General features: G+C 49.3%; 1 long non-coding RNA gene across 2 annotated transcripts in view; it reads left to right on the top strand.

Moving 5' to 3' along the window:
• The window catches only part of LOC106822982 (uncharacterized), a 60107-nt gene extending 43679 nt beyond the window's left edge, over nucleotides 1–16428 (top strand). The window contains exons 2-7 of one of the 2 annotated variants that reach the window (XR_011505814.1): nucleotides 6504–6621; nucleotides 12539–12595; nucleotides 12842–12927; nucleotides 14641–14821; nucleotides 14939–15014; nucleotides 16233–16428. This is a non-coding gene — a long non-coding RNA (uncharacterized lncRNA). Of the gene's footprint in view, nucleotides 1–6362; nucleotides 6622–12538; nucleotides 12596–12841; nucleotides 12928–14640; nucleotides 14822–14938; nucleotides 15015–16232 lie in introns of those variants that run through there. The other variant, XR_001396008.3, reaches the window with a different exon arrangement.
• Nucleotides 16429–20588: the final 4160 nt, after the last annotated feature.

Genomic DNA, 20588 nt, shown 5'->3' with positions numbered 1-20588 from the left:
GGCCTATGATTGCTTGTAAATGTTTAAGATGTGTTTTTTAGTAAGTCTAAACTCAGGCAAAAATGGCAAGAATGTAAACAGTCCTTAGAAAGGCCCTTTCTGCTGGTGCCTGTGGATGAAGATGGCAGTGAAAAAACACAGGGAGGCGAGAAAAGGCTGGCCTTCCAGACTGTTTCACTGGGGGCCTGGGGGCCTTCTCCTTGGCTGCCCAGAGCGGGCGCAAACCGGCAGCCTGGACCCTCCTTCTCTGCCTGTTGTGGTCACAGCTCATTTTTCTCCCAGGACAAGGGCTTGAAGCCTGCAGCCCTGACCTCGCAGCTCCCTTCAGGGAGAACCGTGTGGGCTCCCTGTTGCCAGCTTTGAATTCTGGTTGCAACCAAATGCCTGGGTTACCACCCAGGTCCACAGCTAAACAATTCATGGGAAAATGGAGCAGAGGCAATGGGGGCCAAACTCTGGCCTGCGACTGGCCCTCACTCTGGAGTGGCTGGCAACCATGGCATCCCCAGGAGCCACTGCGTGGGGGCCTTCAGGTTTCTGCGATAAGAAGAAGAAGAAGAAGATTGGACTGGCCTGGTGGCACAGTGGTCAAATTCGCACGTTCCGCTTCTTGGTGGCCTGGGGTTCGCTGGTTCAGATCCTGGGTGTGGACATGGCACCGCTTGGCAAAAAGCCATGCTGTGGTAGGCATCCCATATATAAAGCAGAGGAAGATGGGCATGGATGTTAGCTCAGGGCCAGTCTTCCTCAGCAAAAAGAGGAGGATTGGCAGTAGTTAGCTCAGGGCTAATCTTCCTCAAAAAAAAAAAACAGGGATGGAGAAGGAGTTCTGTGGTGAACATAAATTGTTCTAAATGATCAACCTGGTGTCAGTTGGCTGGGGAACCCCTCATGAAGATGAGATAAGTTTCTAGGGCTTCGTTCTTGCCTTCATCATGTGTCTGTTGAGGGTTGAGTATGTACCAGGTACAGTGCTGGTGCCTGACTTGATGGTGGCTGGAGCCTGGTAGGAGAGAAAGAACATAAACAGGTAAACCACACATGAGGAAGTGGTGACAAGTGGCAAACAGGAGGCCCTGTTAATAATGGAGAGCTGACTCAGATATGGTGGTCTGGGAAGACCTCTGTGCAGAGGTGACTTTACTCTGAGACTCCAAGAGTTAGGAAGAGCCATTGCACTGAGGGTTGGGGGAGGGAGGCCCCTGCAGAACAGCTTGGGCCAAGGCTCTAAAGCCAGAAAGGCCTGGGCTGAGTGGGGAGTTTAGGCATTGAAGATGCATGAGCAGGGTTTGCTTGGCTGTGCACCCTGAGTAGGGGGTGGCTTTGGAGTAGGATGATTGCGTGGGCAGGATGAAAAGAGGATTGTTTGTGTGTGCCCATCAGCAACCTAGGACTGGACCACCCTTGCCCACTGGACTAAGCACAACATCCGTGCAGCTAAATGTCAGACTCTTGACAAAGAAGCTGAAAATCACAGCTCCCCGGGGACTCATTCAAAGACAGAGTGAGTTCAGGGAGGCTTTCCCACCTCCACCCACTTCCCCTGCCAGTCATTGTCGGAGGCCATTCTCATCTTTTGTTCCTTTCTTGAGATTACTCATATTTTTCCCAAATATGCTTGTTTATATTTCCTGTAGTCCCATTGTTCCAGCTGGCTCATAATTGCTTGAGGAGAGAGTGGGCAGGAGTTCCTCCTGAAGTGTCCTTCTGCCCGTAGGAGTCAGAGAAGGAAGCAGAGTGGGAAGAGGAGCTGAACCATGAGTCACAGCATGTACTTGGTCCAACTCCTGGAAGTAGGTGATGCTGATGGGCTGGAAGGCAGGCCTGAGAGAGCGTGGTTGTGGCAGAAGCGAATGAGATGCTACTCTCCTCTGCAGACTCTTGGGAGCACTCCTGCACGGATATCTCCCACCCTCCAGAACCTTTTGGTCTTTGAGACCCAGCTCCAGTGCCAGCAACTCTGTGATGCTTTGTCCAGCTTCATAGACCTTGCTGAGGCCCATGTCCTCTGGCCTTGTGAGTTCCTGTGTCTACTTGGTTGTCTAAGCCACACACTGTAGCCCTTTGCTACTCAAAGTGGGGGTCCATGGTTTGGCAACTTTAGCATCCCTTGGAAATATTAGACGTGATTCTCTGGGCCTTCCCTAAACCTTCTGAATCAGAATCTCCATTTTAAGAAGATCCCAAGGTGATTTCTATGCTCATTAGAGTTTGAGAAGCAGGGCCATAGACCTTTATCAGCAGCTGCCCCAGTTACTCTGACTCTTCCAGGGGTGGGACTCTGCTCTCCGAGACGGGACAGTGAGCTGCCAGGGGCGGAGCCTGAGAATGCGCCCTTGAAGCCAAGCTGTGAAGAATAATGGCTATGTAGGCAGAGACTCAGCACATGTTTGATTGGCCTTATTTGGAGGAGGTGAGGGGCGACCCAAACAGAGAAGCAAGGGGGAAGAGCAGGAGCATTCATGAGCAGTTCGTCCAGGGTCTCAGGGACCTTGGAGAAACCTGTGGGTCTCCTGGCACATTGTCTGTCCAAGACATTTTTCACTTCGTGAGTCCTGCACTGAGATGATTGTGAAATCAAGGCCCCAACTTGGAGATATTGGGAGATTGAGAGTGCAGTGACCGGATGAGACCGATGTTTTCCTTCGCCCAAAGTCCCAGAGATCTCTGTCTAAAAGTCCCATTTCTCTTTCTAAAAGACTGGCTTACAAAGGGCAAAGGTCAGAGAGACCAAAACTGTGAACCCGCACCAAGATATGTCGAGGACTGCTCCCGCCCTTTTCTGTCACCAGTTCTCCAAGCTCACTTAGTCATCAGGATGGAGGGACTTTGCCAGCATCCAAGAGGTCAGAGCTGCGGTGAGAGTGACTGAGGATGATGCTTCCTTCACGTAGGGTGCAAGGAGCCTCCAGACACACAGTGAGTTCTCAGGGACCAGCCGGGATCATGAGGATGGTGCTGCCATGAGAAGGAGAACCCAGGGCAAAGGATGACCCTGGGGGTAAATCGCAGTCACATGCTGGTGGAGTGGAGCTGAAAGACTCTTTCTTTTAAATAAACTCATTGTTATTAAGCACCTACTGTTAGCCTGCCCTGGCCAGGTTCTGGGGAAATGAGAGAAGGTGCTCAGTTCAGGGGCAGACCCACAGAAGTTGCTTTGTAAGTGTGGTTTGCTTAAAGGTGAACAGAGCTGAGAACACCTAGCCACTACCCTTGGGTTGAGCTTATCATCTTATGGGAGGTGGGGGCAGCTCAAGTTCTGCCTCCCACAGGCAGCCTTCCCTGATTACTCTAGCCCTGTTTCCTGATGAAGAGCTACATCGTCTCAGTTTTTTCGTAGAATAATGGACTGTCGTGTGTCGGTCTGCTCCTTGCCTTCCCCTCTAACCCCATCTCCTAACACCCTCCCATTGCCAGTTATCAATTTATTGCCATTCAGCTCCACATCCACCCTTATTTGCCTGCTCTGGGATAATGGAGGTGAGCTTTGTAAATATTTCTCCATTGCCAGCTGGCATGATGCTAAGCCTTCTCAATAGAGGACGTTGGAGGGACACTGGAGAAGGAAGGGGTTTTCTCCTCCTGGTTCCTGAGCCTCGTTGACCAGGCTCTTGGAGAGCCTGCGTAGGCTTTCTCCAGTGTCCAGGTCCTGAGGGTATGTGGTTTCTGCTATGCTAGTCTCCTGCAGGAGGTGCGCTTCTCCAGTGTGTGGCTTCTGCAGAGGTGGCTTCTTGAGCTCCTGCAGCTTCCCCAGGCAGCTTCTCTGGCAGTTTCCCAGCGGAATGCCACCAGCAAGGCACCTCCTTGTGGATGGCCTCCCCCACACTCCCTTGGGTGACTACAGTGAGTTGTGAGCTGCAGCGCCTCCCTGTGGACGTCTTCTCCTGACATCCCAGGGGGCAGATTCCTGGCAAGTGCCACCCATGAGGCAGCTCAGTGGTTTTCTGCCATTCACTGAGTCATGGCTGCAACTTCTCTGAGGTCAGAATCCCAGCCTTTGGTGGCAGGGCCCTCTGTCTCAGTCCTAGGAGTAGTGGCTGCTCTCTATATCTGCTGTTTCTGTATTCTCTAGAGTTCTCTTTAACTCAATATAACTCCCTATTACTCCAAACCCCTGTTAATAATTCTTTCTGTTAAACTTTCTCTGTTCAACTTTCCATGTGGTTTCCATCTGCTTGGACACTGACTGATTCACAACCCCCTCCTCACTCACCATAATCCATCCACATTAGTTTTCTTTCCCTTCCTTCAACAGACCAAGCTTATTCCTGCCTTAGGGCCTTTGCACTTGCTGTTTTCTGTGCTAGGAGTACTCTTCCTTTGCACAGCTGGCTCCTTTTGGCCGTCCAGGTCATCCAGAGAGATCTTCCCTCACCACTCAATTTAAGCAGCACACCTCACCATCAGTCAGTATCCATTACCGTATTCTTTCCCATAGACTTATGATTTGAAATTTTTCTATTTGTTTATGTGCTTTTCATCTATCTCCTCCAACTGGAACATATGTGCCATGAAAACTAGGGCCTTGTCTGTCCTGTATCCCCATTGCTGTATCCCCAGAGTCTAGGATAGTGACTGGCAGGTACATAGTAGGTACTCAGTGAATGCTATTCAATAAACTGAATGCGTTGGATGGAGGATAAGGTCCCAATGGGAAGTGGACAGGAAGCTGCACGAGGGAAGGAGTGTTTCCTCCAGGGAGGACTCTCAGTTCACACCATCTCTTGCCTGGTTGACGGGAAAAAGTAAAGCTAAATAAAATGACAAAGCAGTATCTGGTTAAATGCCAAATGAATGATGTGGACAATGATAGCTGTAAAAATCCTGCAGAAGGAGAGGATCAGTGTGGGCAGGGGTCCTTAGGGGAGGCTTCCTAGAGACGTTGGAGACTGCGGGGTGGGTAAAGTTTAAAGAGCCAGAGGGAGGGACAAGAGTTGTCCCATGAGACTGACCAGCTTCCACTCTCCACAGCTTTCCTTGGAAGATAAAGGAGCTAAAGGCAGTAAGGACCAAATCAGTAGGCAAGCTGTCCCTGGTGGGTGGCCAAAGGAGGAATGTCTCATCACCAAGGGGTATTTTCTTAGAGGGTCCCCGGCTCCAGGACTGGGTTTTTCCAGGAGTTCTGTAGCCATATGTGGCTGTAGGGCAAGTGTGTGCTCGAGACTCTCAGAGGGAACTTTCTTCTCTCTGGAGCTAGGAGGCTGGTGGTGCCTGGGCTGGTGGTGGGGGCAGTGCTTAGCTGGGATCTGCCACACAGAGCCTTAGTTTCTTAGTGGCAGTGGCAGCCAAAGAGCCAAAGCCTGCTAGGGCATGGCCACTGATGGGACCTGACTGTGGCATTCTCAGCAGAGAGGATAAGCATGGACAACCCTCCTGAGACGAACCCTCCGGGGACAAGGAGAGCCCAGTGGTGAGGATGGGTATTAGGTGTGCTAACGCAGGGAGTCACTACACCCCTTGATTTCTGGACCCATATGTTATGGCTATGGGAAAAACAGCATCATGTATTGGTTGTGGTTTAAAACCTAAACCACATCCTATTGGAGAGCTCCTAACCTGCGGGGCGTGCTCTCAACAGGCTATAACTGAGGGTTCAGCAAGCCGTTCCAATATTCCATAAGGCCAGAGAATTCTAGGGCATATGGTATGTATCAGTTGGGGTTCAGTCAGGGAAACAGAACCATTATGAATGAAATTGGATGAAAGATTTACTATAGGGACGAAGAGCTAATGCACTTTGGGAGCTGGTGAAGAAGTCAATGGAAAGTTATTTTCTCTGCATCTCATGGTGGGCCTGAAGTTGCCATAGGTCACAGAACTGGCAGTCAGGAAGAAAAACTGGACATGAAGTAGGGAGAACAAGGACAATTGAACCTGCCTGTGATGGTTAATTTTATATGTCAACTTGGCTATGCTACAGTAGCTGGTTATTTAATCAGTCACTAATCTAGATGTGGTTAACATCTGCAATCAGTTGACTTTAAGTAAAGGATTACCCGTGATAATGTGGGTGGGCCTCGTCCAATCAGTTGAAGTCCATAAAAGCAAAACTGAGGTTTCCCAGAGAGGAAGAAATTCTGCCTCAAGACTGCAGCATCCAATCCTGTCTGAGTTTCCAGTTTTCCCAACAGACTGCGGGAACTCAGCCTGCCCCACTCCTGCATATATTCCTAGCAGTGTTGAGCACAGGGCTTGGCCCAGAGTGAATGTTCGATAAATATTTCCTGTCTGGAAACGACAACCATCTGTCGGAGTTGGTGTGAACAGAGCTCTGCCTTGGGGCAGGGGCGGAAGCTGAGGGACTGAGGAGGGCCCTTCCTGCCCTTAGATCCTATGACAGTGAGCGGGAAGCTCTCCAGCTTAAGAATAGGTTGTTGGGAGACAAAGTGGGAAAGGAATCTGAGATCCATAAAGTAAAAATGAAAATTTAGGAGGAGTGCTGGAAGAGATGCAGCTTAGGGGAGAGATTCTGATGCTCAGCTTTGCTGGCGTGCTTGCTGCAGGTGAGGATCACGTTGGCTGTTCTGAGAGCTTTCCATAGCTGATCACCCTCAGCCACCCCGTGAGATCAGTGCTATTGTGATCTCGTCTCACAGATGGGAAGAGGAAGGAACAAAGAGGGTAAGTAGCTGGGAAAGGATTCATTTCATCCCCTGGGTGCTCCTTCTCCAGGCCATCCCCTCAGGCAAAGGGAAGTGGCCCCTTTGTCTATCTTATCTAATTCCAGCCCAGATCTTCACTAGTATCTTCCCAAGTTTGCCAAGAAAATCCCACAAGGCTGCGTAAGTTTCCTGCCCCTCTGGGACCCACGCTGCGTTCTCCATCAGCCCTGGTGGTCTCCAGTGCCGGGACACATTTCTGTGCCTCTTTACATTCAGACGGCAGAGCTGGCTTTGTGGCCACATGTGCGATTCATAAAGTTTGCATTTTCACAGGACTTGGTTTCCAGAGCATTTGGCTTGAGCTCTACAACCTTTCAAGAATTTCAGGCGAGAAATGCCGTCCACAGATTGCTCAGCTCCATACATCCTTCCCACGGCTGTGAAGTTTGGCACGGGTGTTCCACTATTGCTCCGGGATTGGATTTTGGAGTTTTATTTTATTAATATTCTTTTCTGCAAGGATTTGGGGGGGGGGGTGATCTGGACCAACACGGGTTTCCAGGTCCATCGTTCCTCCCCTCTAACATCCACGTTTGGCCTCTTTCTGTCATTTTTCACCCCGTTAGCCACGTTGACTCATGTCTTCTGTATCCTGAGGGCTGCTCTTTGTGCAGTGCATGGAAATAAGTGTGAATATAGGTGAAGGAATATGTTTATAGTCTATAAATTTGCAAATTTACCATAAATTTGCAACCACATTAATTGGGTTTAAGAAGTATGTTTATGTTAATTTTCTTCTAAATCAAAATAGTTGTGACTTCAAGGTCAGCGCCTGGTGTTGTGGGATTTGATCTTGGTCACACTGGGGCTCCTGCCTTGACTGCCCCCCACCCTGTGCGCTGGTCCACAGCTGTATTGGGCTCCTTGTCCAAGACCACGAGGTCCGGGTTGGGCAGTGTTGCTACTCTGTGTCCTTCTTGGGCATCAGATATTTGTTAATGCTGAGACCACTGGGTCCCGGGTCCTGCCTCCCCACATAGCAGTTTCTCTCGGAGGTCCACTGTCTCCCTGCCATCCTCCCAGGACACTGGACCTCACCAGTTATGGAGCCCCTGGGCCACCATTTTCTTCTAGTCGTGAGGACTCTCCCCTCTCTGTTATAGGTTGTGTTGCCTCCCCTCCAAAATAGATACATTGAAAGCCAGTCCCTCAGAATGTGACCTTATTTGGAAATAGGGTCATTGCAGATGTCATTAGTTAAATTAAGCTGAAATTATACTGAAATAGGGTGGGCCCCTAATCCTGATGTCCTCATATGAAGACAAGAAGAGACGTGGAGACACACGGGGAGAAAGTCATGTGATGACAAAGGCAGAGGCTGGAGTTATGCAGCTGCTAGCCGAGGAAGGCCAGAGATCACCATTGCCAGCAACCACCAGCAGCCAGGAAGAGGCAAGGCAGGACCTCCCTGCAGGCATCGGAAGGAGCTTGGTCCTGCCGACACCTTGATTTCAGACTTCTGGCCTCCAGGACCGTGAGACAATACATTTCCGTTGTTTTAAGCCACCCAGTCTGTGGCACTTTGTTTCAGCAGCCCTAGGAAAGTAATATGCCCTCCACTTCAGGGCAGCAACTTTGCTGTCCTTCAAACACATGTCCACATCCACCCTCCGGGAGGGTCCGGGATAACCCCTCTGCGGTGGGCATTTGGACTCATTTGGTGGTGGATGCCCGTTTCAGAGCGTGAGCGTTGCAAAGGTGATGCTGAGACTAGCCACTTTCCTTCCATGGACCAGTCCTGTTATTTAGTTCTGTCACTATTCAGGTCTAAGCAAATTTACATCGTATGAGCCAGTGTCCAGGGCTAGTTAAAGTTTGGAGCTAACACGCAAATGCATGAATTTTCCTTTCAGTTTACTCCTCCACTGTGGAGACCAAGCTGAGACCCAGGTTTGATCAAAGATATTTCTCGGAATGCTGATGGAGCAGGGCTCTCTGTGGGAAATGACGGACTTGTGAAAGTCAAATGGTTGTGAAATGCAAACTCTTTCATATCTGTATGGCACATGGCAGCCATAATCGGAGCATGAGTTGTGGGATAAAGAAAGCCACCTGTCAGCTCCTTGTCCTTTGTATATCCAGAGAACAGTGTTGGGATATTGTTTCAGCTAGCCTTGGGCTCTGTGGGTACTGAGGGTGTAGCTCTGAGTTCTAGTCTTTCTCTCCTTGGTGCTCGTTCCAAAAAGTCTCAGCCTTGCATTTCTCACTCACGATCTCTCAACCACCCTCAGCATTCAGGCTCCATGTCTGACTGCCCCTCCTGGTCTTTAGCAACTTGATCAAAGGCCTTGGTTCTCACCCAGGCCTTTGAGACAGATGGCTTTCTTATGGGCTTCAGCTTGTAAGGACTTAGCCCTGGGCTGTTCCTGCTCTAAACTGGGGTGAACATAGGGAAGGCATAGGCTGAGAAGAGACAAGGTCCTAGGGCTCTGGAGGAATTTCTCCAGAATGGCCAATGGCTCACATAAGTTATGGTCAAAGAAGCTATAAGCCGGAGAAGCAGGGCCAAGCCTCAGCTCTGAGGTTCAGTCTTAGGCTGTTAGTCTTATAAGAACTGTTTATTGAGTAGATGCTATGGACCAGGGGCCATGTGCTGAGAAGAGTGACGAACAAACCAGATTGAAATTCCTGCCCTCCCACATTTACGTTCAAGTGGATCGCAACAAGAGAATGAGCAGGAAGGCACGGTGGGAGGTCCTATCCTGGAAGAATTAGAAATGAATTGGGACATGGGGCACTCTGGGACAAGACCAGTGATCAGGACAGAGGCTGTGCAGTGCCTTGTGCTGGGGGTGTGTTTTCATGGAGGACTGGTGTCAGGCCATTGGAGTGGAGTTTAAGACCCCTGTGAAGACTAGAGGGTGGCTGTGGCAGATCTCATCAGGAGGTCATCCCAATTTCTGGATGCTTCTGGTGAGGGGGATGGAATTAATAAAATCTTCAGCTAAACAGCATCTTCCCATGAGATCTGAAGAAAAAGGAGACAAATAAACAGAAAGAGAAGAGGTGGAAAGAAAGGCTGATAGCGACTTCCTGGCCGCCGTTGCACAGAGACCACAGTCCCCAGGTGTGGCTGAGCAGGGCCTCATCCTGGGTGCCTGGGGAATAACCACCCACACAAAGACTTGTCTTCTCAGTTGCCAGCTGCCATGAGAGCCACATGGTGGCTTCCTGGGGCCTCACATGCTGGTGTATGTGTTGGGGTGTCTGTGACAATTCAGGTGCTGGCTTCTGGTAATGGTCAGCATGAGAAGCATCCATCACAGACTGGCGTGCAGAGTGACTGGGAGGAGGGAGTCCCTAAGTGGACTCTCAATTCTCATTTTACAGAGCTTGCTCAGCCCAGCAGGCCCTACTATGCTCTGAATGAAGAGCTGCTGTGTGTCTGGTCTGAGCTTCCTAGGGAGGAGTGTTGGCAACATCTGCCAGCTGGCTGTGGCCACAAGCAGGTTGCCATGGGCAACGGCCAGCTGGAGGGATGTGTTAGCCTGGTGAACCAACTTCCAGGGAAGCCCTCTCTTCACTTTAGGACCTTCCAGCCTTTCACAAAAATACCTAATTCAAGTGACCTGAACCAACTGTTGGCTTCAATCAGAAGTATGCGATACACAACACAAATATCACACACACACGAGCTTTGGGGGTTCACCATTGGCCGTGTGTTTTTGCCGACTGTTGATTGACATTACTATATCTGCACTGATCTCAGAACCGCATGATTCCCTTCCTAAGACAGTCGTAAGAGCAGGATTCTGCTTTGACTCTTTGTTCTTCAAAGTCAACTCTAGCCAAGAGGATGCTGCAAGCCAGGAATGGTTTCCCACTTTGGAGCCCTCATATTTTGTTCTTTTTCATCAATACTGCCTTATGAGATTACTTCCTTCTAAATGACCCAGAGACAGGCTGTGTTTGTGGAAGGCACGTGTGTGTGTGTGTGTGTGTGTGTGTGTTATAAGCTGGCCTTCTGGAACTAAGGAGAATTAAATATTGAGGCACAAATGGTTTTGTTATGTAGCTGCACTTGGTATTGGTCACCTCCCCTTACTCCCCAGGCCTTTAATTGTGCATACTTTAATCAGAACACACTTCTGGTCCATATGCATAAAATTTAACTTTGGCTCGTTTAGCAAGTTTGGCTCATTTACCTAAGCTTGGTAATTTTAGCTGTGCAGAAAGCTTTTTTTTTTTTAATTAAAAGCCTTTTGAGATTCACATGCAGTTGTAAGAAATAATACAGAGAGATCCTCTGCCTGGTTAACTCAGTTTCCCGCAATGACAACATCTTGCAAAACCACAGAGAATTATCACAACCAGGATATTGATGATGATACATTCGAGATATGGAGCAGTTCCATCACCACAATGACCCCACCCCCAGCTCCCTCCCTAGCCCCTGGCAACCACTACTCTGTTTTCCAGTTCTACAATTTTGAAAGACATGGTTTTGATCAGGCCAATCTTGGCAAAGTTGTGTTTATTCCTCACTAGCATCCTAAGCCCTCTGCCATTTGGACAGATATAAAGTTGAAGAAGCTATTCTCCCCACTCTTCACACAGTCAGCATCGTGCTGTGGGGGCTCATAGTGCTGCTTCTACAGCCAGAGCCCCACCTGGAGGAGTTACTAGCCACGTGACCTAAGACGAGTTACTTAACCTCCATACACAAAATGGGGATGATAATAATGGGACTCAGAGAGTTGTTGAGGGATTAACTGTGCTTCTCAAGCTTTAATGTCACATGAATCACTTGGGTCCTGTTAAAATGCAGCTTCTGATTCAGCTGGTGGGGCCTGAGAGGCTGAATCTCTAACAAGCTCCCAGGTGGTGCTGATGCTGCTGGTCCACAGCCCACAGTTTGTAGCAAGGACTCAGAAGAGTGCCCGATACAGAAAAAGCACTCAAGAATCGTGGGCCATGTTGTTCCAGCGTGAGTCTGAGCTATGTCGGATAGAATCTGGAGCAGTGAGCCTGAGCATCAAAGTTCAGAGCCTGGAATGCCCCTAGCTTTGCCAGTCCCAGGGCCAGACTGGACCCCGAGAATGAGGCTGATGGTCAGCCTTAACGGAAATGGGTGAGGGAGTGTGGATGTGCCCCTGGCCCCAACTCCCTGTCCCCATCCTGTTTCCTATAGGAAGAGGCACACCCCAGGAGTCACTTGGTTCCCTCACTAGCTTCTCCTGCCTCCAGAAATGCAGCTCCTGCAGTCTGCCTCCCTTCTTCCCCTGGGCAGGCAGAAGGGGGGTAACAGAAGCAAGACCACCGTGCCCAGGTGGCTGTGAGAAGCTCTCAACTGCCAAAGGTTGACTTGCCCTTAACACGTCAGGGATAATAACGGGGATGATAGCTGTGCCCTGATAGCCCTACAGTGTGCCCTCATGGAGTCTCCAGGCCTCAGGTGGCCGTGGTTTCCAGTCCTGAGCTGGCAGCCTAGGGCAAGGTGAGCAGGCTGGAATTTTTCTGTCCAAGGAAACTCAGAATGCCATCTTCCAGACATTAAGTCCCACTGGTTGTAAAAATGCCAACAGCACATAAGTACAAAAAGTTAAAGTGTCACCCTCCTTTCCTTCCCTTCCTTCATGCTCCTCTCAAGGAGTAACCACTATCAACCGATTGGCGGGTTTCTTCTCAGTACTGTTTCTATGGGCACACAAATATATATTGTTGTAGAACCAATAATGAGTCATATCATACACATTGTCTGACAACTTCACTAGCTCTTTCCACTTCATAAATCCTGGCCCTTTGTTTCATATCCACATGGAGGCCTGCCTCATTCTCCGTACCAGCTACATCCAACAGCAGGGATACACCAGAGCACAGTAAACTGTGCTCTACTAACCGACACTTGGTTGATCTCTGAATTTTTAACCTTACAGGTTGCAGTGAACACTCTCTAGGACAGATACCTGAAGGTGGAATTGCCAGAGCAAAGGGTAAGTGCATTTACAGTCTTGGTGTGTCGTGCCCTCCCAAAAGATCGTACCCTCTGCTAGCTGCCTTCCACTTAGAGTGCGTATGTGTCCACTGGACACATGCCTACTATTGCGGGTTATCATCAAGCTGTTCATTTTTGTTGATCTGCTGGGGGAGAGACAATGCCTCCTGCTGGTTTTAAGTTGCACTTCTCTGATTGCTAGAAAGGCTGAGCAGCCCTCCTGATGTTTGTTTGCCATCTGCAGCTCATGAAATGGGGTTCCTAGTGGCCCCCTGGCTACCAGCTCAGCTCACCACTGAGGAGGCACCACCAAGAACTCTGCCAGAGGAGGTAAGCAGTATTTATTTCTATAATGTAAAGACTCTGCTGCAGAAGCAGTTGCTGCAGCCCCCAGAGGGCCTGCAGCTCATGTTGGAAGAAGGAAGCTTCCGTATGACACCAGACCCTTTCTGTTCTGGTAACTGTTAATCGTCATTTTGTGTCTGGGAGGGTGCAGCTCCAGCCAGCCCGCCTGCGTCTAACAGGAGGGCCATTCATGGATCCGCATGGTCCAGTGTGATGGGGCCAATGGGAAGAGCCCTGGTTCTGGGGCCAGCAGACCCAGGTTCAAATCCTGACTCTCCCTGTGGAGGGCACGGTGACCTTCCCTCAGCTCTCCTCCTCTTCTTTGCCGTCTTGCAGCTTTCCACCTGCCTCACCCTGTTCTTAGGCCTCTCTGTACCCCGGTCTTTGTTTTTGCCAGCACCTCTGCCAGCCCCTGGGAGCACTCTTCTCCTCTGCCCTCAGAGGGAACTCGTCTGGATGTTCATATTCACGTTCCTCCCACTAGCACCCACTGGAGCAGCTTCAGTGCTGCCTCCCAGGAGAGGCAGGAGCTCTCGCTTGGGTCCCAGCTCATATCCTCTTGCCTTTGCAGAATGCCACCTGGTGCTTTGCGCCTAGGAACCTTCATGATGTCCACACCTGAATGTGTTTCTCCCCAGAGCTTCTCCTCCTGTGTGCCATGTCTTAGTAAGTGGTGTTGATTAGTCACTTGAGCCAAAGACCTCAAGAGTCAGCCCTTGGGTCCTCCATTTCTGTTGCTAGAAACTTTCCATGACTCCCGTTTGTCCACTGAATAAAATCTGGGTTCTTTGGAAATTTCCTAACTGAACTTCTTGATTTTCCTCACTGATTTCCCTGCATGTATCCTACAGTCAAGCCAAATTGGGCTACTTACAATTACTCGAATAATTATGTACTTGCTGGTCTCTGCACCTTGAGCAGGGTTTTTCAACCTCGAAACTATTGACATTTTGAGACAGATAATTCTCTGTGGTCGGGGGGCTGTCCTGTGTATTGTAGGATGTTTAGCCCCAGCCTCCCTGGCTGGCTCTACCCAGTAGCATCACCTCCCCAGTTGTGACAAAAATGTCTCCAGACACTGCCTGGTGTCCACCCTGGGAGACAAAATTGCCCCTGTTGAGAACCACTGATGGAGAGTCATATTGTTTCATCTGTCTGGAAAGCCCTCTCTCATACCTCCCCACCTCTAATTTGTAATTTAGTGATAAATTTGAAAAAACAAATTACAGAAAGGGATATACTGTGATTGTTATATGCACAAGTGAGTGAGGACTGGAATAGAATATGCAAAGATGAGCATAGTTATGTAAGCTGTGTTTCTTTGGGATTCTCTTGTATGGGGCTAAAAGTGTGGCACTTTTTGCAGAACCGACCTGCATTTGGCTGTCTCGCACCTCCACCCATTATTGTAGGATTCTTGTCCTAGAAATGGTCTCTCGTGGCTTCACAAAAGGATCCCATGACGGACTAGTTGGCCCTCCCATAGAATCTGCCCTCAGCCGCAGATGCCTGTGAGGCTGAGTGATGCCCATACGTGAGGTACCAGGTCCAAGCACCGAGCTCCTCCACGAGGCACACTGATCCTTGTGGTCTCGAAGTGGCCTTGCATCTGTGGGAACTCTGTGCCATGGTCTCTGTGTTCTCTGCAGAACTGTGGAAACGTGATTCTAATGAAACTGCACTTTGTTGCTTAAACAGGTATCCAAGGAAGGCAGGGCTGGGACTCAATCCAAACGACAGATGCCACGACAGACTCATCATTCTGACCACCTTGGTGTTGTTATTGACCCAGTGTGTCATGCGTGATGCTCTCCAAGAAGGCCCCTGGTGGCCTGCCCACAGCTCACCAGACATGCCTGAACATGTCTGAGTCCCAGTGGTGAGTTTGGGCCGATCTGCAATGGATACTTCACTGCAGTGGGAAGTAGGATTATGAATAACTTTATTTGAAATCAAATTTTCTTAAACACGCTTGTTATTCTTTTTTTTTTAAAAGGATCAGATCCATCTTCCAGTCCAGCCTCCAAGACTTCTGAGCTTTCATTAGACCTCTCTGCTCCATATGCTGGAAGGTGGGCTCTCACTCTCCTCAGGGGCCTCCACTTTGAGGTCTCATGGAAACTTTAAAAGGCTCTGCTCTGTAGTATGGTCATTTGGGTACTTTTCTCTCCCCCTCTAATGTGTATACTCCTTGAAGACACAGAGTGCTCTAAACTCACTTGGGTGCCATCATAGTTCGGTGAAACTCCAGCTGTGTGACAGGACTCCATGAGGACATAATGTTCCTCACGTACCATGAACTGGCAACAGAGGTGAACTGTAGGTGACACGAGGTCCTTCCATGGCACATCCAGGATACTGGAATCTTTGACTTGCTCTGTCATCATTTCATTGGGATTCACTGGGACCCTGGCCAGCTCTAATGACTCCTCCATCTCAGTGTCCCATCTATAAAATGGGGGAAACAGCCCCTACTCCAGGGGTCTGGCGAGACTCTATATTTAAGTGCACTGAACCATGGAGAGCAAAACTTCCCCATTTATTAGAGGGCTATTTTCAGCAATTTGTGCATTTTAGACCAGGAAATAGTGGTGTGGTTTTTCAGTAAAATACCCCAGTGATCGCCTGTCTTCAGATATCTTTCACATAAAGAGCTCATGTTCAGGAAGAACTCAGCAGGTTGGAAGTGAGGATTGAAATCCAATTCCAGGCATTCCTGGCCTACATCCCTCTGCTCCTCAGATGTCTTCCTGTCATTTGGGGAGACTTCTGGGAGCAGGGACCAACTTACAGCCACGGCCGAAAACTGGGGCCCTTACTCCGGGACAAAGGGGTTAGGGGAAGATTCAGGAAAAGCTTTGATTTCTAATAGAAGCCTGTTGTTCAGGAAATCAAAGTGAGTTTGGGGTCAGGTGCCTTCATCATTCAGGAGCCCAGCTGAGAGTAGTGAGGGATCCGGGGATGGTAGATGCTGCTTGTTAGGAAAAGGAAACTGTTCCCTTCTCCCCACCTTGCTGATTTCAGAGCACTGAGAGTACAGAGGGTGGTGACAAGGGTGAAGGGAGGAAGGAGTTTGATGGGAAGTATAGCTCTAATGTCTCACTTATCCAGAATTATGGCAATAAGATTTACCATGAGTGGATTTCCCAGAGTATAGAATATCAGCCCTGTGAGCAGATTTTGAAAAAGTGTAGTCATTTGGGAAGGAAATCTTTCTCATAGGTATTGTGCCTTGTCTGACTCCCTAAGGGGAGTATGTGGAACAGCATTTTGCTTCTTCTGTCTTTCAGCTTTATGGCCCATCACCTGCACCCTGAGCTTTAGCTGGTCTCATGGGTTCTGAAACTTAGCCCACGCCTTTTCATCTCAGAGCCTCAGTGCCCTTGTCTCCACATGTCGGCATCCTATGCGTCGTCAGTTCTGTATCCTCCCGAAAGCATTGTTTGGCATCTAGCACACACAGTAAGTGCCAAATAAACATCTTAGAATGAACAATGGAGGGCCGTGAAAAGCCCTGTCGTTTTAAAGTTCTGTCCAGTTGGCAAAGCACATTCATTGTCATTTTTGAAACAGTAATGTCCTCAGGGCCATCCAGGAGGGGGAAGTCCTGTTCCTGGCTTCCCTCACTCTACAAACATTTCATCACCTCCTCCTTTGTCCTAACATGATGCCAGGCACCAGAGGCAGAGAGACAAGTCAAACCTGGTCCCTCCCCTCCAGGAGCTCACGATCTAAAATTAAGATAAAGAAAGTGGACACAATTCAATGTGGCAAGTGCCCTGCTGAGGCCTGTCCCCCATGCCAAGGAGACTAGAGAAGAGCATGGCTCCCCTACACTTCATAACCTAAGACAAAGGTATTTTTAAAATTCTCTCTGATTTCCATCATCCTGTCTTTTCTGTCACTTCTTGATATACCTGGTCCACCTACTTCTTACCATTTCTCCTCCCCTCTTCTAATCTGCTATTTCTAATCGACTCATTTCTAGGAAATTGGTTGAACTTGTATCCTTTCTTTACAGCAGTGGGTTTCAGCTCTGCCTGGCTGCACATTATAGGCACCCGGGAATCCATTTAATCCCCATCCTGCCTCCCAAGCTCAGAGATTCTGAACTAATTAGTCCGACTCGGTCCCAGTCTCCTAGCTGATGCTGACATGCAGCCAGAGTTTAGAACTGTTTTATGGGCAATTCTAAATCCATAGATTCTGACAAGCCTTGGGGATGGCCCTAGTCTCACCTGTGGAATTAAGTGCATGGGCTTTATGACTACTCTTTCCTAAGCACAGAATCTATTTTTAAATCTCTGGGGTGTGAAGACACAGTCCTGGCCTCTCTGCAGGTTGTAGCAGCCAGTGGAAGAGTCAAACAGTAGAGCGGCCCAGGGCCAAGAAATGGCCCCGTCCACACTCCGAGATGTCTTAACACCTCACAAGCAGTCCTGATGGTGGTGGGGGTAATTCCTAATCAGGTGTTTAAAATCTCAGCTAATCAGTGTTGGTGTTAACAAGGGGCCAGAGATTTTATCATAATGGCCAAATCATCCAAACTCAGGAGTCTATAAACTGGGAAGCTTCAAGACTTATGGTTTGGAAACTGAATATGAGCTATTTATACAGCCAGAAAAGTTCAATGTAACCTGACATCTGTGAAATATTTCTAAGAGGGCAAAGTTACCGAGGTAGTGACAATCTGCCACCTTCTAATTTCTGAAATATCTTCTCCCCAAAATCAGCCTAGTTAGCCTCTGGCTATATGCAGCTGTCAGTGATGGGAGTCCCTAAGCAGCCATCTGGTGCTATTTGGCATCCTGGTATAAGATTATTTCAGTCACTTGGCAATCATTTATTGAGCACCTACTATGGGCCTGGCAGAGAGGAACGCGGACATGGATAAACACACATGTCATCCTGGAGGCACTTGCTGTACAAGTACATTTTCTCGTGTATAAAGAGTGAAATCACGACCCAGGAGATCACTAACAGCTGCCGCGTCCACCGCACAGGCTCACAGAGCAGCAACAAGGGCTGAAGAAGTCAACAAGGCAGGAAGTGCTTCAGGGCTCTGTTCCCTGAGCCTGACACACAGGGCAATTGGCATGCCTCTCTTGCTTTCACCCAGGAATAGGTAATGTGAAGATTAAACAGAGCGATTTAATCCAACAGGTAGGTAACAAGCATCAGCTCTGTGAGAGGGGAGGCGGAGGTGAAATACTCATGGTCTGTGACCTCAAGGAAGTCACGGCTTGGGGATGGAGGGACGGCAAGTGCTTGGGTTAGTCTAATACAATAATAATAATTAAATATATATAATTCAATAATAATTCAATTCCAATTCAATATAGTAGTAATAATAATAATGGCAGCTACCCTTTGGTGACCACTTGCTGTGGGCCAGGCACAGTGGTAAATTCTTATCATACACATATATCACACCCATTCTCTGATGTCCTTGCACTTGTCATTGTCAATTTACCTTTGAGAAAGCTGAGGCTGTGACAGGATCTCACAACCTATATGGAACCTTCCTGAGATCCAAATCCAGGTCTACTTTCTCCACAGCCTGGGCTCTCAACCTCCGTCATGCATGCTAAGAAGAGAGGCATAGAGCAGACCCTCTGGGGATGGAGGGGGCAGAGGCCACCTCTGGATAGGGGCTGGATTGGGTTCTCCCAGGAGCAGCCCCTGAGATGGGGACTTGAGGACAAGTGGCTTGTTGGGAGGTGATCCTAGGAACACTGGTAGGGAGTAGGGACGTGAGACAGAAGGGAAGGGAAGAACACCAGTCAGGGTACATAATTGAGAAGTTCATCCTGTCGGCAACTGGATGTCAGTCCTACTGGTGCACTCAGATGATGCAGACCATGCCTCAGAGTTCTCTTCCCTGAGCGGTGAAGAAGTGGGGATATTTATCCCCATGCCACCACCTGTCATTCATTGAGGGCAGCTTCTAGGGGCATGAACTCTCAGGTACTCTGGCTCCCAGCAGAAAAGGGCCCCAGCAGGGAGCATCAGTGTTCTCAGTGAACAGCCTCATGCATGGAGGTGCATGCACAGCTCTGGGCCTGTCTCTGGCTGTGGCCCCTGGAGGCCCAGGGATGAAGGATGCAATGCAAGTCCTGCCCTCACCTACACTGGGGAGGCAGCGTGTTGTGCTTGAGCCTGGAGACCCACACCACTAACTCCTCTTCTGAATTAGAGGTCTCTGGGCTCCACTGGGCTGAGTTCAAGTGCGCCAGAGAGGAACTTCCAACCCGTAAATGGGCATCGGTACTTTGCAAGCCTTCCTTTGATAACCAGAATGATGTTCCAGCAATTTGGAGATCAGTGATCTGGGAGTTTGTTAGTAAGCCAGTGTAGAAGCCTTTGTAGACGAGCTTTACAGGCCGTGCTGGATTTCAGGGTAGTGGACCTGGATTTGAGTATCAGCTTTGGTAATGTCAACCAGGCCAGTCTTTCTGGGTTCTTATTGACTGGCTAACCTGCAGTATCCCATCTCATCCAGCGTACTCTCTGGGGAACATGGGTCAAATGACCCATTGTTTGAGCTCTTCCGAAGTTCGTGAATAGAGCTGCTGCCAGGAGGCCTCCCGAGCTGGGTCCCAGACGCCGCATTGCAGTCCTTTCCAGGGATGGATGCAGAGTGGTGGAAAGGAGCTTGGGCTTGGCAGCCAGGGGCCCGGATGGAGTCCTGCTCTGCTGTTTACTGGCTGTATTGCTCTAGGCAGATCACTTAGTCATTCTGACCCTCAGTTCCCCCATTCATAGGGTGGGGATAAAAATACTCAATTCTTCGGAGTCTCTTGAGAAGTAAGTCAGATAGTGCGCGCACAATGCTTTGAACGGTGTGCAGTAAAAAGCAAGGACTTGGTAAATGTTATTTCTTAATAACACTTTGTCCTGACAGGGATCCCACTCGCTGGAGGCAGGAGGGAGCGCTCAGGTGCTCTGTGAGCCACCTGGAAGAAGTCCTGACGTCATGGCAGCAAATGCTCTTTGCTTGTCTCTGTGTTTGTCAGGCTTTGTTCTCTTCCACGATCAGACATATCAGGTTCAAAAGAGACATTGTCTCACACTAGTGAATAGTTTAATAGCCTCCCTCCAAAGATGCGGGAGACTTTATCAGCTTCTTAAAATGTTGGTGACGTCTCAGAGAGAGAGTGTTAGGGAGCCACTCCTAAATAAATCATTCATCCTGCCGTACCTGAGCCCCACCCTAGGCTGGGAGGTGGGAGCCTGTGGCCATGACACAGTGGACTGGCTTGGGGGTCAGTCAGGGGGCACATGCTGTGGGTGCCCATGGGCTGGCCCCTAACCAGCTGTGCCAGGAGAGATGAAAAACCTGACTCGAATATCAGAGGGTAGAATAGGGCTTAAGGAGCTAGAGAAAGGAAAAGTCATGCCTTTCAAACTGGGGCTCAAGCTTGCAACTCAAAGGTGTGTTCAGACAGGCCTTGGGTCAGGCCAGAGGATGCCAGGCAGGCCAGCTCTGGAGTTGGGAGGCTGGTGGTCACCGAGGAATTGGTGGATACTGCGCCCTCGCCTTCCCTCTCTAGAAGTCCTGCTTGCCAAACTTGGTGACCTTGGCTGAGTCCCTCCTGGCTTGGTGTCAGCCTCTGGGCTTGAGCAGCATCGAGTTCCATTTCCCT

Source organism: Equus asinus, chromosome 9 (genome assembly GCF_041296235.1).
Source record: "Equus asinus isolate D_3611 breed Donkey chromosome 9, EquAss-T2T_v2, whole genome shotgun sequence".
Lineage (NCBI taxonomy): Eukaryota > Metazoa > Chordata > Mammalia > Perissodactyla > Equidae > Equus > Equus asinus.
The sequence above is the reverse complement of the archived record's forward strand: the minus strand, read 5'-3'. Positions and strand labels throughout refer to the sequence as shown.